This window comes from Pan paniscus, chromosome Y (assembly GCF_029289425.2).
Source record: "Pan paniscus chromosome Y, NHGRI_mPanPan1-v2.0_pri, whole genome shotgun sequence".
NCBI classification, from domain to species: domain Eukaryota; kingdom Metazoa; phylum Chordata; class Mammalia; order Primates; family Hominidae; genus Pan; species Pan paniscus.
The window spans coordinates 43688116-43704188 of record NC_073273.2 but is presented as its reverse complement, the minus strand read 5'-3'; the positions used below and the strand labels follow the sequence as shown (position 1 = coordinate 43704188).

General features: G+C 41.8%; 1 protein-coding gene across 10 annotated transcripts in view; it reads left to right on the top strand.

The window, feature by feature from the left end:
• The window catches only part of LOC129395581 (uncharacterized), a 158880-nt gene that overhangs the window by 89634 nt on the left and 53173 nt on the right, over positions 1-16073 (top strand). The gene's annotated exons all lie outside the window — the stretch shown is intronic.

Below are 16073 nucleotides of genomic sequence, written 5' to 3'. Positions count from 1 at the left end.
AACTACAAACACTGATGATCTCACACATGTTCTGAGAATCAGGAATCCAGGTACAGCTTAGCCAAGTGGTTCTGGCTCAGGGTCTGTTACAAGGTTGCAGCCTGTGCTGCAGCCTCTGAGACCTCGTGTGGGGCTAGAGGATCAATTCTAAGCTCAGTAAGGGTGTCACAGCAGCAGAAGTGATGCAGCATCATGTGCAGCAATTCTGTTCGTCTCAGGGACCAACCTGATAAATATGGCACAGGCCGGTACTGGAATGTAAATGCCAAAAGCCAAGGCTCATGTGTGCCATCTGAGAAGCTGCCTATCGCGTTCCTGTTTATCTTTTGCGTGCATAAATTGGGACCTTGGTTAGAGAATAGCTCCTGTTGAGTCCGTAATCATCCATCAGAAAATGCTAGGAAAAGTAGTTGTTGATTTAGCCACATTCATGCCCTCTCTTTGGAGCCATCAGAGCCCACAAATGGAGACTCTCCTTTAACAACTTAGCAGTCAGTTCATTAGAAAGTATTATTTCTCTAACCTGGGCAATATATTGAGACTCTGTCTCTACAAAAAATAGAAATTAGCCAGGCGTGATAGTGTATTGCTGTAATTCCTGGAACTAAGGAGGCTGACTTGGGAGGATCACTTGAGGCTTCAGTGAGTCATGATCACATCAGTGCATTCCAGCCTGGATGACAGAGCAAGACTATCCCAAAAGTTAAAAAAAAAAATGAACGAATGAATGAATCACATACCTATTTTTTACTCTTAATTGTATTCTTGAACAGAAAAATAGTTTTGCCTCCAATCAAATCCATACAGGTACTGAGCCCCCAATGGTCGAGCCTCCTCAGTTCCCACCTACACCATAAATTAGTATTAATCTTCTAGATAATTTCACAACCACTGCTGCATCTCTGTGCTCCTTCTGCCTCAAGACATGTAGGAAATGTTGGCATTTCCCTTTCAAAAGAATGAAACAATTGAATAACCTTCTTTACAGTCTTTTGTGCACAGTTAACTTAAAAAGTTAATGAGAATATTTTTCTCCAAACACGTTCACAAAGTTTACATTTTCCCTTTTACTCATGATTTCAGTCCCTTTGTTGGTCTTGGCTCTCACAGCACTAAGATCATTCATCCATTTGTTCATTGGGCAGATGTTTATTGAATACCTGTGGGTCCAAGGCACTGGTCCCAGAAGACAAGGCCGTGAAGACAGAGCACAGTCCTAAGGGCAAACAATTTTCTTAACAGTGATTTGAGGCCCATGAGATTTGAACAAATGAGCCTCCTGAGAGCAAATTCTGGACACTCAGCCTGCCTTAGTGGACATATTGCAGGTTCCTAAGATTTTAGAGTTGGGAGGGAATCTTTGAGATTCGCTTGTAGCCCTTACATGTTCTAGACACGGCAGATGTCCAGTAAGGAGGTGGCTTCCTCTAGTGGAGAGCTGAAGGTGAGATGAGGCAGTATTGGTTTTGGCACCACCTCACCTAGGCACTTGTGTTACCTGCAAACAAGGCAGAGCTTTGCTTTGGCTTGCAGCTTGGTGGTACCAGCATGTTTTTGTCTTCACAGTGACATGACCCTGGCTCTGAGACCTGAGGCTTAGATGGCAGCCCCACTTCTGGCTTTAATTTTTCCTTGGAGAGTTCTCACCTTCCCTGCTTTCCAAGCCTACCTGAGATGGGCAACCAAAATTTCCCAAGGCAGGAAATAGTTGAAAATAGATGTAGAATATGAAAGAGGATGGCTTTCATTTGTTTTTTTTTTTTTTCCTTTTCTTCTCTCTCTGACTCTGTGTTTTTCTTTCCTCATCACTCACAAATAGCATCTACTTATTCAAGGCTTTCCTTCCCTTCTTCTCTTCCTCCCTCCTTCCCTTCTTTCCTTCCTTTCTTACCCCCTCCCCTCCCCTCCCTTCCCCTCCTCTCCTCTCCCGCCTCTTCTCTCCTCCCTTCCTTTTCTTCCTTACTGCCATCGTCTTTTCTCCCTGCCTCCCTTCATGAATCATTTTCCTGGCCAATTCAATTGACTGAGAAAATCCTTGGAGAAATGGCCATATTTCTCTAACACTGGGTTCCTTTCAGGGCTCAAGATTCCATTTTTTTTCTCAGTATTTTGCTCCTACAGACTAGGAGTCCTCTTCATGCTACGATGTGCACTGTGTACAGAAACTGTGAATAGAGAAGTAGCCGTTCTTCTTGCTACGTTTCTTTCAGAAGGTGGTTCCACACAGATGACTTTCACTCTGAACTCAGTATCATGGGGCATGTGTGTGCCCACACATTGCCAGTTTCAGTTGTGGGCAAACAGAACTAATACTCTCTCACCAAGATAAACATACAAGGAAAGCACTCTATCTTTGTGCAGCATCATTTGCATCCTATAAAATAATGGCTTCTTAAAGCCGACCTGTCTTATGGGTGGTTTTTAATTAGTCCAAGCAGAACCTAATGTGGCCACTAATATTCCACTTACTAAAACAAGGACAGTTGAATTCGATCTGTCATCATTGATTAGATGCATGCAGTCACCCAATGCTGTTTGCCCAAGCATCTGTAGGCATAGATTCCCCAGTGCTGATTCCCCAATGCTTGTAAGGGGCAGGACTTAATTAAATCTTAAAGTGACAGCTGAAAATTTAAGGGTCAGGAAGTCATGTCTAAAACAGGATTGATTATAACAATAATAATAGCAGCGACTAAGACTAATCCTGGTTCAGGCTATTTATTTATGAGGCTGAGTCTCACTCTGTCACCCAGGCTGGAGTGCAGTGGCACGATCTCAGCTTACTGCGGCCTCTGCCATCCAGGTTCAAGTGAGTCTCCTGCCTCCGCCTCCTGAGTAGCTGGGATTACAGATGCCCACTACCACACCTGGCTAATTTTTGTATTTTCAGTAGAGATGGGGTTTCACCATGTTGGCCAGGCTGGTCTCAAACACCTGACCTCAAGTGTCGCGCCCACCTCAGCCTCCCAAAGTGCTGAGATTACAGGCACGAGCCGTCACACGCAGTCTCTGGCTCAGGCATTTTGTTTGGGGTCACCTGGTCTTAATTAGCAGCACTCTGGGATTTGAGTGGCGCTGTGCTGTTGCCCACAAAGCCCATCAGTAGCACCATTGCCTATGTCCTTCAGGACAGTCTGTTAGGGAGGGTGGCCCAGGTGTTGGCATGGTCATCCCCATTTTATAAGTGAGGGAACCTCAGCCAGGCAGGGTCCTTGCCTGGATCCTCTGTGGGGAACCCTGTGAGCTTGTAACCCCCCATGCAGCCCAGCATGTCAGTAGCCCCCAGATTGACAGATAGAGAGGGCACCGAGGTGTGAGGCCATTGGCTAGCTATGTGAGCCACTTGTCAATTGCCTGGGACTTCTGAGGCCCACAGACATTCACCTGGACCTTGATCAGGTATCTCACAGAACCTACAATAACTGAGTCTGTTAAAAATAACTTCAGGCCAGGCATGGTGGCTCACACCTGTAATCCTAGCACTTTGGGAGGCCGAGGCGGGTAGATCACGAGGTCAGGAGATTGAGACCATACTGAGTAATACGGTGAAACCCCATCTCTACTAAAAATACAAAAAATTAGCTGGGCATGGTGGCAGGCGCCTGTAGTCCCAGCTACTTAGGAGGCTGAGGCAGGAGAATGGCGTGAACCCGGGAGGCGGAGCTTGCAGTGAGCTGAGATTGCATCACTGTACTCCTGCCTGGGCAACACAGCGAGACTCCGTCTCAAAAACAAAACAAAACAAAACAAAAAAAAACAAAAAAAAGCTTCAAACACAGAAAACCACTTTTTGTTTCCTAGATAAGTGTAGTCTTCAACTAGAATGACTGGAGGTTTTTAATTTGTTTCACATTGATCAAGGGGAAAAATAAAAGATATATCTTTTTATCGTTAGACCTTCCAGTAATGTGTGAAGTCTAGTAATAGCATGTGTGTCAGAATAACTCAGTTGTAAAGTCTACATTATGATGCTACTCATCCCTTAAATGTAGACAAAATGGGGACGATAGCTCTCGCTGCAAGCCCATCTACTCTACCCATGTATGTTGGCAGGGATATGGTACCATGTGGCTTCTACTTCTCCGTCCACTTTATGGTTGGTGTTCATGCTCATTATAAAAACTCAACAAGACCAGAAATATCGTATGAGTCCTCAAGAAGGAAAATGCAGTGTTCCAGGGAGCTATGGCATCTACTACAGGCTCTGAACTTTCTTAAGTTAGTATATTTATCCAGGAACTCATACTTACCAAACTGTTTTTTAAGTTTCTTTCCTAAGTCATGCACACTCCAAGCTAAGTGTCATGGCTGCAGAGGCCCATGCCCTCAGGGAGCTTGCCTGGTATTTGGGACACTGGTACCAAACAGAGAAACAAAGAAACAAAATACTTTGATGACAGTAACACATCCTGTGATAGAGATGAACAGTGTAACATGGGTTGGAGGGGATTCCACATTAGATGTAAGAAGGCCTCTATGAAGAAGAGACGGATGAACTGAGGTCTGTAGGATGTGGCTGGAAGAGCCAGGAGAAGAGAGTTTCAGGTGAAGAAGCCAGCACATGCAAAGACCAGGTACCCAGGCACCTGAGGGAAAAGACAGAAGCCAGGCCAGCATGGTGGAGTAAGTGACCAACAGGGAACTGAGATGAGAGGTGGATGTGGTGAGCAGACCCTGCAGTGCCTTGTAGGCCGTAATGTGGGAAATTAAGGAACCAGAGAGACTGAGTGGAGTGCAGGAAAGTGTTTATTTAAGGTGTACACTGGCTTTGTGGACATGTGTCCTGAAAGTCTGAGCCCAGAACAAAGAAAATGAGTTCCCTTTAAGTATCTTGAGGCAGGCACTGTGTGAAGCAGGAAGCAGGCTTACAGAAGTGAGAAGAAAGGCTGCTGTGACACTTTTGCAACATATCTTACATCTCTGGGAAATCTTCATTTGCAGCTTATGCTTATCTGCCTTGTGACTTTGTGTCTTTGCAGGGAAGAAAGAAACAGGAGTTTACAGAGCCTGTGAAATATGAGGAGAGTAGATATGGTTAATGTTTCTTGGGACAGGCAGTTAATATTCTCCTTTAACTTTAACTTCACGGGAGCTACTTAAATTCTTTTTAGCCTTGGTTAATACAGCAATTCAGTCTATGAGCTGTTATTATTATTTCGGTTATGATTACTATAATCTTTACTATTACTACTTATGCTACTATTCTGTTGTTTTCTTAATTTCCTACTTCAATAATACTAAGACAGTGAGTGTGGACTAGAAGCCACCCAGCAGCTTCCTACCACACTAATCAGTGGCTGGATGCCAGATGTGGGATGGACTGTGATCACTCCAATTTTGTCCCAGGCAGGGAGATAACCTCACCTTCCATTAGCATAGCTCAGTGGAGCCAAGAAGGGAAGAAGACAGATTCAGGACACACTTCAGCACAAAATATCATTGGACATATGTCCTGGCTAGGGGAGTGAAGGTGTGGCATGTGACCGTGGAGATGTGACTTATGGAGACCACGGGCTAGAAGAGGAACGAGATGCTGTGGATGGGAGGGTGGAGATCTCCACTGTAGACATGCCACATTTAAGATGCTGCTTCGACCTCCAAGTGGCCAAGTCATGCAGGCCATGCAGGGATGAGTAAGGAGCTCTAGAGGGCAGGGGCTGGAGACATCTGGGATATAGTGCTGGGGACTGGATGTCTTCACTGGGGAGACAGATAGTGGTGCAGTCAGCCAGGGGCACTCAAAGGTCTGGAAGAAGCCTTTTAGAACAAGGTCTCCAAACTATTTCCAGAGTCATTTAATACCTCCTTGTGTTTTTCATAGGCACTCAGAAGCTCTTAGGAGATAAGAATATAGGGAACTTGCCATCCAGAGACTTCTGCAGAGAATATGCATTAATATCACCATCATATTCTCACTGACTCCCCCTTTTTTAAAATAAGGGAGATGGGGCTTAGACTAAGAAGTGTTCTTAAATTCCATCCCTCCTCCTTTTTTTCTGACTGTAGTTTTCATCTGAGGCAGAGAGAAATGACACATACAGCTAAATTAGACCTGATTATCTGTTGTTTTTCTTGGACTTTTGAAGTTTTTGCTAACAACCACAGCATAGTCTTGAACATTACATAATAGCATAATGTGTTAATTTTAAAAATGCGTTTTGTGGTTAACCTTGACATAAGAATACCCAGCTCATTTCCCAACCACATGGATTAATACACATTTGATGAACTGAAATGTGCCCTTCTGCTGCCACATAGTTCAGTTGTTCTAGGGATGGAAGCTGGCTTGAGAATTTCTAAGTTTGATGAACATTCAGAGGTTCTAGAAACTATCACGATTCTGAAACTGTTTGTAAGAAATGCCTTGACTGTACCGGGAAATACATCAAAATGACACTTTTGAATCTGAAAAGAACTGAGTCCTGTACATTTTTTATTTTAGTTAAGAGTTTGAATCCAGCTTATGAGGAAAAAAAAAAGAAAACGGATGCTATATATTTTTGGCTTGTCAGTTTGAAAACAAACTGGTTGATGCCCATTTTCATGGTCATAACCATTTTGATCTCTCCATGGCTTCCAGAAACCACCATTTTACTTTCTGTCTGTAGTTCTGACTACTATGGTGACTTCACATAAGTGTAATCATACATAAATTGCCTTTTGTGTTGGGCTTATTTCAGTTAGCATAGTGTCCTTTAGGTTCACATGCACTGTAGCGTTTGTCAGAATTTCATTCTTTTTAAAGATTGAGTAATTTGTCAGACATATGGGTTGCTTCCACTTTTTGGCTATTGTGAATAATGGAGCTGTGTACATTGAAGTGTCTGTTTGAGTCTCTTGTCTCCAGTTCCTTTGGGTGTAAGCTAGAAGTGGACTTGGTGGATCAGATGGTAATTCTGTTCACTTTTTTGATGGCCTGCCATTTTGTTTTTCTGAAGGTTTAATTCTCTGTGAGATGTGATAAAAGTAGGGTCCAACCGTGACTGCTGTGATCTGATGCAAAGGTTAAGCTGCTGCAGCCTGCATGCCAGATTTAGCCCTTGCTACTTATGCACAGTTGGTATGCTAAGGATACTTTTAATATTTTTGGATGGCTGAAAAAAACTGAGGGATAGTATGTCATGGTCCATGAAAATTATGTGAAACTCAGATTTCACTGTACATAGCTGAGATTTCATTGGAACACAGCTACACCCGTTACCTGTTCTCTATCGAACAGAAGTTGTATGGCCATGTATCAGGATTTGCTGTGACCCTTCAAGAACAAATCTGTGGGGCTGGCATGGTGGCTTCATGGCTGTAATCCTAGCCCTTTCGAAGTCGAGGTGGGAGGATTGTTTTAGCTCAGGAGTTGAAGACCAGCCTGGGCAACATGGTGAAACCCTATCTATACTCACTTAAAAAAATTAGCCAGGTGTGATTGTGTATGCTTGTAGTTCCAGCTACTCAAGAGGCTGAGGTGGGAGGATTGGTTGAGCTTGAGAGTTTAATGCTACAGTGAGCTGAGATAGTACCACTACATTTCACCCTGGGTAATGGAATGAGATCATGTCTCAAAAAAAAAAAATAAAGTCCAACAAGCTTACTTATGGCTCTGAGTACAAGCATCAAGCTGTCCATCTAATTAATCACACAGTCCTACACATTACTTCTGTCACTTTTTTGCATGTAAGCCCCCAGCAGGAGTTTCTTCAGTAGGACATGGAGAGTGTAAAAACTCCAACCAAGTCTTTCATCTTGCCCATTTCAGGTACATTTTCTTCTCTGTTTGCATTCCAAAACGTAGCTTCCTATCGTGCCTATTAAGGAACTGCCTATTCTCATTGACTAGGAGGTAAATATCTGTATAATGGAAGAACCAAACTGAGGAAAATCATCAAAATCTAGTTACTTTTTTCAGACACTGTTTTTGGACAAGGTTTGTACCCAATTAGGAGGCATAGTCTTCTATTTTTAATTTGTGATATTTCCATAAAATCGTGTAGCTCTTACACTTCTTAAGTGTAGGGTATTTTCAATTTATTTTTTATGTTATTTTATTTTTTTCAAAGAGCTGTTCTCTGCACTGAAGCCTGGGTGTGGCTTGTTAAAAGTTAAATTCACATAGCATCTGTCTCCTCCATTAGCTTCTTTCATTTAAAAAATATCTCCTTCGACATATCATTTAAGGGCAACACTTTGTTCGGTATTTAATTTGTTGGCAGAAATATCAGCCCAGAACTTCTTAATATACTTACCTAATGCTATTGCACATACCAATATAATTTACATTTAACTTATTGTTTTATTGAATTCATGAGAGTGATCTTAGGACCTGTGATAAATTTGAACAGGCACATTACAAATCAGGCTAAGTTTAAACTAGGAAGCCGACTTTAACACTGTTTTTGTAGGAAATTGGGAATTGTGTATTCTCTTATCTACAACCATCTGATCTTTGACAAACCTGACAAAAACAAGCGATGGGGAAAGGATTCCCTATTTAATAAATGGTGCTGGGAAAACTGGCTGGCCGTATGTAGAAAGCTGAAACTGGATCCCTTCCTTACACCTTATACAAAAATTAATTCAAGATGGATTAAGGATTTACATATCACACCTGAAACCATAAAAACCCTAGAAGAAAACTGAGGCTATCCATTCAGGACATAAGCATGGGCAAGGACTTCGTGTCTAAAACACCAAAAGCAATGGCAACAAAAGCCAAAATTGACAACTGGGATCTAATTAAACTAAAGAGCTTCTGCACAGCAAAAGAAACTACCATTACAGTGAACAGGCCACCTACAAAATGGGAGAAAATTTTCACAACCTACTCATCTGACAAAGGGCTAATATCCAGAATCTACAATGAACTCAAACCAATTTACAAGAAAAAAACAAACAAACCCATCAAAAAGTGGGCAAAGGATATGAAGAGACACTTCTCAAAAGAAGACATTTATGCAGCCAAAAAAAAAACATGAAAAAATGCTGTTTTGAAATTGTGTTTTAATTGTATTTGCATGAAGAAGCAGCTTGTTTCCTATTAGACTGGTAAAGTGGGAACAATAGAAAAGAGAAAGGTGGGATTTGGGAAATATGACATGAAGATGTTGTTTAAAAAGGGATGCATATAATTAAATATGACAAGAACAGTGCTACTTAAATATGAAAGCTGCTAACATTTTAATGTTCTCTTTATAAACAAAAGAAACTTTAAGAATTTTAACATCTGCTAGAGCTCAGTCTAATCTGAATTCTTTTTTTCATCTGACCTTTTTATTTTTTCTTTCTCAAACACACTAACTCATTTTAAAAATTACTTTTGAGAACCAAGTAATCTGTTTCCATTTAAGAAGGCTACAGATAGATATTATGTTCCATTTGAAATGACAGTTTCACTCATTTTATACATTTACTTATATGACTATTTTAGGTTCCTTTTAAATAAACAGCTTAAATTCATCCTTTTGGGAGCCACTGATTAAAATGTTTGCATGTTCATTGTGGTTTTAAAATTTGTATTTGTTTAATTGTGATAAAAATACACAAAAGTGTATTTCTGTGTGTTTGTGTCCGTATGTGTGTGTGTGTTTTCAGAGAGGGTCTCACTCTGTTGCCCTGGCTGGAGTGCAGTGGTGTAATGTTGGTTCACTGCAATCTCCCTTCCAGATTCAAGTGACCTTACTGCCTCAGTCTCCCAAGTAGTTGGGACCACAGGCCCACACCACCATGCCTGACTAATTTTTGGTATTTTTTGTAGAGATGGGGTTTCCCTGTGTTGTCCAGGCTGGTCTTGAGCTCCTGGGCTTAAGTGATCCATCTGCCTCAGTGTCCCAGGGTGCTGGAATTATATGCGTGAGCCACTGTGCCTGGCCTATGTTTGTGCTTAAGGTCTGAGAATATTAATAGAGCAAAGGAAACACACCAGTATTCCAGTGAGCAGTGTGTGCAGTTATTCCCACTGTGTGATTATATTGTTTTTTACAAGTCTACATTTATGGCTTTACCTATATTTGAATATGTGAATTCATACAGTGTAATTGTACAGCACTGTGCTCGCTTAGTGGCACAGAGAGGTTGAGTTTTTGACTAGGGGACCCATAATTGTCAGCAAGAAATTCTGGGATTTAGCCAAGGACAGCCTCACTCCAAGATCATGCTGCTTCTCAGAGTTTGCTTGGATTGTTAGAGTGTAATTTCTGGAAAACAAGGCCATGCTGGAATCTAGAGGAGAGAAAGATGACTCACACTGGGTATGAGTAGTGTGTGGTTGAGATGTGCAAACAAGATATAGGTAAGAAAGGAAAATGCAAACTAGTAGAAGAAGGAGTTGGGCTTTTTGTTCTTATTTTTTATTTTAAGATAGGTCATGTGGTATAACAGGAAGCTGATGGAACTTAGGGTCAGACCACCTGGGATCATTCTTGGATTCCAAACTCCCTTGCCATTGTATCCAGAGGTCAGCTTGTCTTTGAGATATCTAGGGATGGTGATGCAGTGGAGATCAGGGTGTTAGTGAAGATTAAACTCATGTAACATGAAGCATGACACACATTCTGCATGTTTGTCTTTGTACCATGACATACTTGGACATATTCCTGATCTGGTAAGAATTGATTCCGTATGTTTTTTGTGACCTCAGCATTCCACGCCCAGACTCTGAAGTCAAAGGGGACAATCAGAGCCCTTAGTAGTTGGGAAATTCTGATCGCCAGTCAGCACAAATATTTGACTATTGGAAATTTTTGTAACGGTGAGCTCTTTTTGTTTCGAGATTTGGTAGTCGTTTCTGATTAGTAGACAGAGAAGTCTGTTTGACAGAGTTAATGTGAGGCCCTGCACTGGCTGTCACCTCATGCAGTGCACTGTCCTTCCATGGCCTGCTCTGTTAGTTTAGCGAGGTCAATAATACCTGCCCATCTCACAGAGTTTACATCCAAGTGTTTCATCATGGTGGAAGTGGTTTTTAATGAAACAATAGATTTCTTGGTTTTGCTTCAAGGAAATGTCTGAAGTGTTTGCTTTCCCAGTGATTTCATGCTCTAAACTGCCTTTTTGTGCCCATGGCCCATGAGCATAAAACAGCGTTGTTGCTATTCAGGCAAATAAAAGCCAGATAAAAGAAAACCTCACTGTTTAGCCATTGTATCAGAGAGAGCCAAACTGCCTTTCTTCCCAAGCCCTGGTTTTTAGGGGATCACATGTCACCCACACCTGAAATCTATTCTAATTATCTGTGTTGCATAACAAGAAAGGCCACTGAGGAATCAGAATTCTTACAAGCATGGACATGCTTATTTTATGGATTGAAAAATATTCCTAATCAGCAGTTGTGGTTACACCAAATTAGGCCTGATGTAAGGTTCCACAATTTAAAAAACACTGTATGTGTTTAACTATGATTTACAGTCATTTATATTAAGAATAGTTGCTAGTGGTTTTGCAAGTTTCCAGCAGTTGTAATGCAACTAGGGAAGCTTTTACATATCAAAGTCAGGAGCCACCAATACAGAACAGATTTTAACAGGTATTAGGATATCTGGGAATTAGGTGAGAGGAAAATTAACTGAATTCTATAGGTAAAAAGTGAAATTCATTTAGTCCTCCAACCATGTACTCTGTTGCTTTCTTGGTGAGAGAAATCACTGACCTACTTGGTCTCCATGAAACTTGGTCTTCTTACCTATAAATAAGATACTAAGTGTTGATCTGAGAATGTATGAGCCTAAATTTTACATAATGGGAAACATGCATACATGAGTGAAAAGCAGAATGCTGTGATGACTCACTCTTGTTCCAGCTACAATTTTGTAAACACCATAGGCTTACTATAGGAAAGGAAGTATCTTAGAAAATCCTAAAATTGGCTGGGCACGGTGGCTCATTTCTGTAATCCCAGCACTTTGGGAGGCCGAGGTGGGCGGATCGCCTGAGGTCAGGAGTTTGAGGCCAACCTGACCAACATGCAGAAACCCTGTTTCTACCGAAAATATAAAATTAGGCATGGTGGTGCATGCCTGTAATCCTAGCTACTTGGGAGGCTGAGGCAGGAGAATGGCTTGAACCTGGAAAGTGGAGGTTGCGGTGATCTGAGTTTGTGCCATTGCACTCCAGCCTGGGCAACAAGAGCAAAACTCCAGTCTAAAAAAAAAAAAAAAAAACCAACAACAGAAAGAAAATCCTAAAATTAATGGAACATGGGGGTTTGAAGGTATAGTCCAAGAGACTCCATAAATTTCAGACCATCTAAAAGGGCTAAAGATTAACAAAATGAAGGGCTTAGAGTGATATGTGATGGGTACATTGTGTATATGCAAATTATGTTCAAATGTCCATTATGTCCATATTTGTCATTGCATTGTGTATATGCAAATTATGTCCATGTTTCCAAGACTTCCCCAATAATTGTGTTTCAGTTTCCCAATTTCTTTTTATTCTTGTTGTCCTGCTTCAATCTAAATTAGTTTAAACTGTGAATTGCTTTGGTCTAAAATGATGAAAGCACTCAAAATGAAGCCAGAACTTGGAGTTCAGATTCTACCACTTGTTAGCTGTGAAACCAGTCTACATTGTTCACTTACACTCTTAAGAAAGCAGCCTTTTGTCTACAAAATGAAAACAAATGGGACTGATGTGATGGTTAATTTATTTAATGGACGTAATAAACGCTTTCTTGACAAATGAGAATGTGAAAAAATTATTGAGTACAGATGAGGCATAACCATCCTTGCTGTTCAAGAATTATAGCATGGAAACAGTCGATATGGCTGGGCATGGTGGCTCATGCTTATAATCCTAGCCCTTTGGGAGCTGAGGCAGGTGAATCAGTTGAGGTCAGGAATTCAAGACCAGTCTGGCCAACATGGTGAAACCCCGCCTCTGCTAATAACACGAAAATTAGCCTGGAGTGATGGTGGGTGCCTGTAATCCCAGCTACTCAGGAGGCTGGGGCAGGAGATTCACTTGAGCCCAGACGGTGGAGGTTGCAGTGAGCAGAGATTGCGCCACTTCACACTCCAGCCTGGGTAACAGGGTAACACTGTGTCTCAAAAAAAAAAAAAAAAAAAGAAAGAAAGAAAAAAAACAGTCACTATGTAGTTCTCATGACTCAATTAAAATATTATAGTTAGGATGTTATGTTTGTGTTAAAACTAAGAATACACCGTACAGAACTTGTGGAAGAAGCTTGGAACAGAGGCTGCCTGTGCATTAAGACTGAGAGGACTTGCAAAGAGTTAGAAGACTTTTAATGTTTTACTTTTACATCAAGGTTTCTTAACTGTGGCACTGTAGACATGTAAGGCTGGAGAACTCTCTGTGGTGGGACTGTCCTGTTCACCAGGGGAGGTCCAGCACCATCTCTGGGCATTCCTTCCTGGATGCCAGCAACATCCATACCATATAATGACCACCAAAAGTGTCTCCAGACATTGCCCACTGTCCCCTTAGGGGGCAACATGACCCCAATTGAGAACCACCTAAAATTTCCCCAGTGAAACTGCATTACTTCTCTAACTTTAATAGCAACCTAAAAAATTACAGACGTCATTTTTAAACCAACAAGATTACTCTGCCTAATTTTACATACTGAACAGTTGGTTGTTTTTATGAGGGCTTTTGCACTTGTATTCTGAAAGCACCACCTTAACAAAAAGTGATGTTGCATGACTGTCCCAACGACAGCTGGCAGCAGCTATGGAAGCATCCCAGGAACCAAAAGCCAGCCTGATGTTGCCCTCATGCACTTGCGGCTCTTTCAGTGTGGCCATTCTAAGTAACCAAGTACACATGTGTGATGCTTCTGGGATAAAGCACCTCTGTATGTTAGTTGTCTGAAGTCACATTGATGATATCAGTAGGTTATCTATTCTAATTTAGTAATGCATTACGAGTGCGCAGCTGAATATGAGTTAGCTCCAAGGCAGGGATCAGCAAACTACTGCACATAGGCCAGCTGGCCTGCAGGTTGTTTTTGCAGATAGTTTTCTTAGAACACACACACATCTGTTTACATAAACACACTTACCTGATTACGGATTGCCAGTGGTTTCCAGTTGGAGTTAAATATGATGACATAGATAGTGAGGGTAAGGCTGAGGAGGTCTCAGATGGAGATGAGGAACTTACTGCGACCTGGAGTAAAGGTCACTTTTGTTATGCATCAGCAAGGAGGTTGGGATGTGGCATTGTGCTTCTGCCCTAGGGATCTGTGGAACTTTGAACTTAAGAGTGATGATTTAGAGTATCTGGTGGAAAACATTTGTAAGCAGCAAAGCATTTTGCGTGAGCAAAAATAATCTACTTGAAACTGGAACTTATATTTAAAAGGGAAGGAGCATGTAAAAGTTTGGGAAATTTGCAGCTATGACGTGATAAAAAAGAAAAGCCTATTTTCTGGGGAGGAGTTCAGACATACTGCAGAAATTTGAATAAAAGGACAGCAAGGGCTGATAACCAAGGCAATGGGGAAAATTCTATTAATAGGTACAGTCCAAGTAACTGCATAAATTTCAGACCAATTAAAAGTATTAAAGATTAATCAAATGAAGAGCTTGCAATGATTGGTGATGGGTACATTGTGTATATGCAAATTGTTCATAAGGCTTCTCCACTAGTTGTGTTTCAGTTGTCTAATTTCTGTTTATTCTCATTGTGCAGAAGTAAGTTACTACCGACTCCAATACAAATTAGTGTAAATTGTGAATTGCTTGGTCTAAAATGAAAAGAGCACTCAACATGGAGCTCCTGAAAGCATTTCAGATATCTTCATGACAGCCCCTCCTATTACGTACCGAATCCTAGGAGGGAAAAATGATTCCCTGGACCAGGCCCAAGGCCTTGCTGTCCTGCACAACCTCAGTACGCTGCTTCCTGCATTCCAACTGTTCTGTCTCTGACTCTAGCTGCACCCTTCGCTCAGATGGCCCCAGTACAGCTTAGGACACTGCTTCAGAGGCTGCAGGCTGTAAGCCTGTGTCTTCTACATGGTGTTAAGCCTGCAGGTGCATAGAGTACAAGAGTTGAAGCTTGGGTAGCCTCTGCCTAGATTCAGAGGATATACAGAAAAAGCCTAGATGTCCAGACAGAAGCCTGCTGCAGGACCAGAACCATCATGGAGAACGTTTGCTAGGGCATTGCAAAGGGCAAAGGTGGGATTGGCGCCCTGATATGGAGTCCTCACTGGAGCACTGCCTAGTGGAGCTGTGTTAGATACAGGTAGGTTCCCTCTTCAAACAGCTTATCCAGCTTCCCCATTCTCTATCCTATAATTCCAAATAACCCCTTGCATTTCCTGTGCCCCAATTTGTCTGAATATGCCTAGCCATGCCTGAACTTGCTACAACCCCAGCCTGCATTCCTTTCCTTAGTAGAGAATAGGTTACCTTCCTAGTCCCTCCGTAATTGACCTTCCTTCTCTCTCTTCTCACCTCCCTTACCTTATCTAAGAATGTTTAAATATTTAGCCAGTCGGGACTAGTTTAGACTGTGTGGTCCAACCCTAGCCAATAGGGGAAAGACACAGAAGCACAAGCTGCATTAGAGATAATAAAACCCCTGCTTTCCTTTGTTCTGTCTGCTTTTGCCATTGCTCCATACATGAGATGCACCCTTGTGCAGAAGTAAATTTGCCTTGCTGAGACGTTCTTTGTCTAAGTGCTTGTTTTCTTTGCGACTCCAAGTTCTTATTCCCAACAAGCTATGAGAAGAGGTCCACCATCCTCCAGACCCCAGTATGGTAGGCATTCAACACCAGCTGGTGAGAGCAACTGCAGGGTCTATACCTTGCAGAGACAGGGGTGGAGCTCCCCATGGCCTTGGTAGCCCACTTCTTGTGCCACTGCACCCAGGATGTGAGACAGGGAGTCAAAGGAGATTCTTGGAGAATCTCCTTAAAATCTAATGATTGCCTTGCTGGATTTTGGACTTGCATGGGGCCTGTAGCCCCTTTCTTTTGGCCAATTTCTCTCTTTTAGAACAGGATAGAATATAACCTAATGCCTATATTCCCATTTTATCTAGGAAGTAACTAATTTGGTTTTGATTTTACAGGCTTATAGGCAGAAGGAACTTGCCTTGTCTCAGATGAC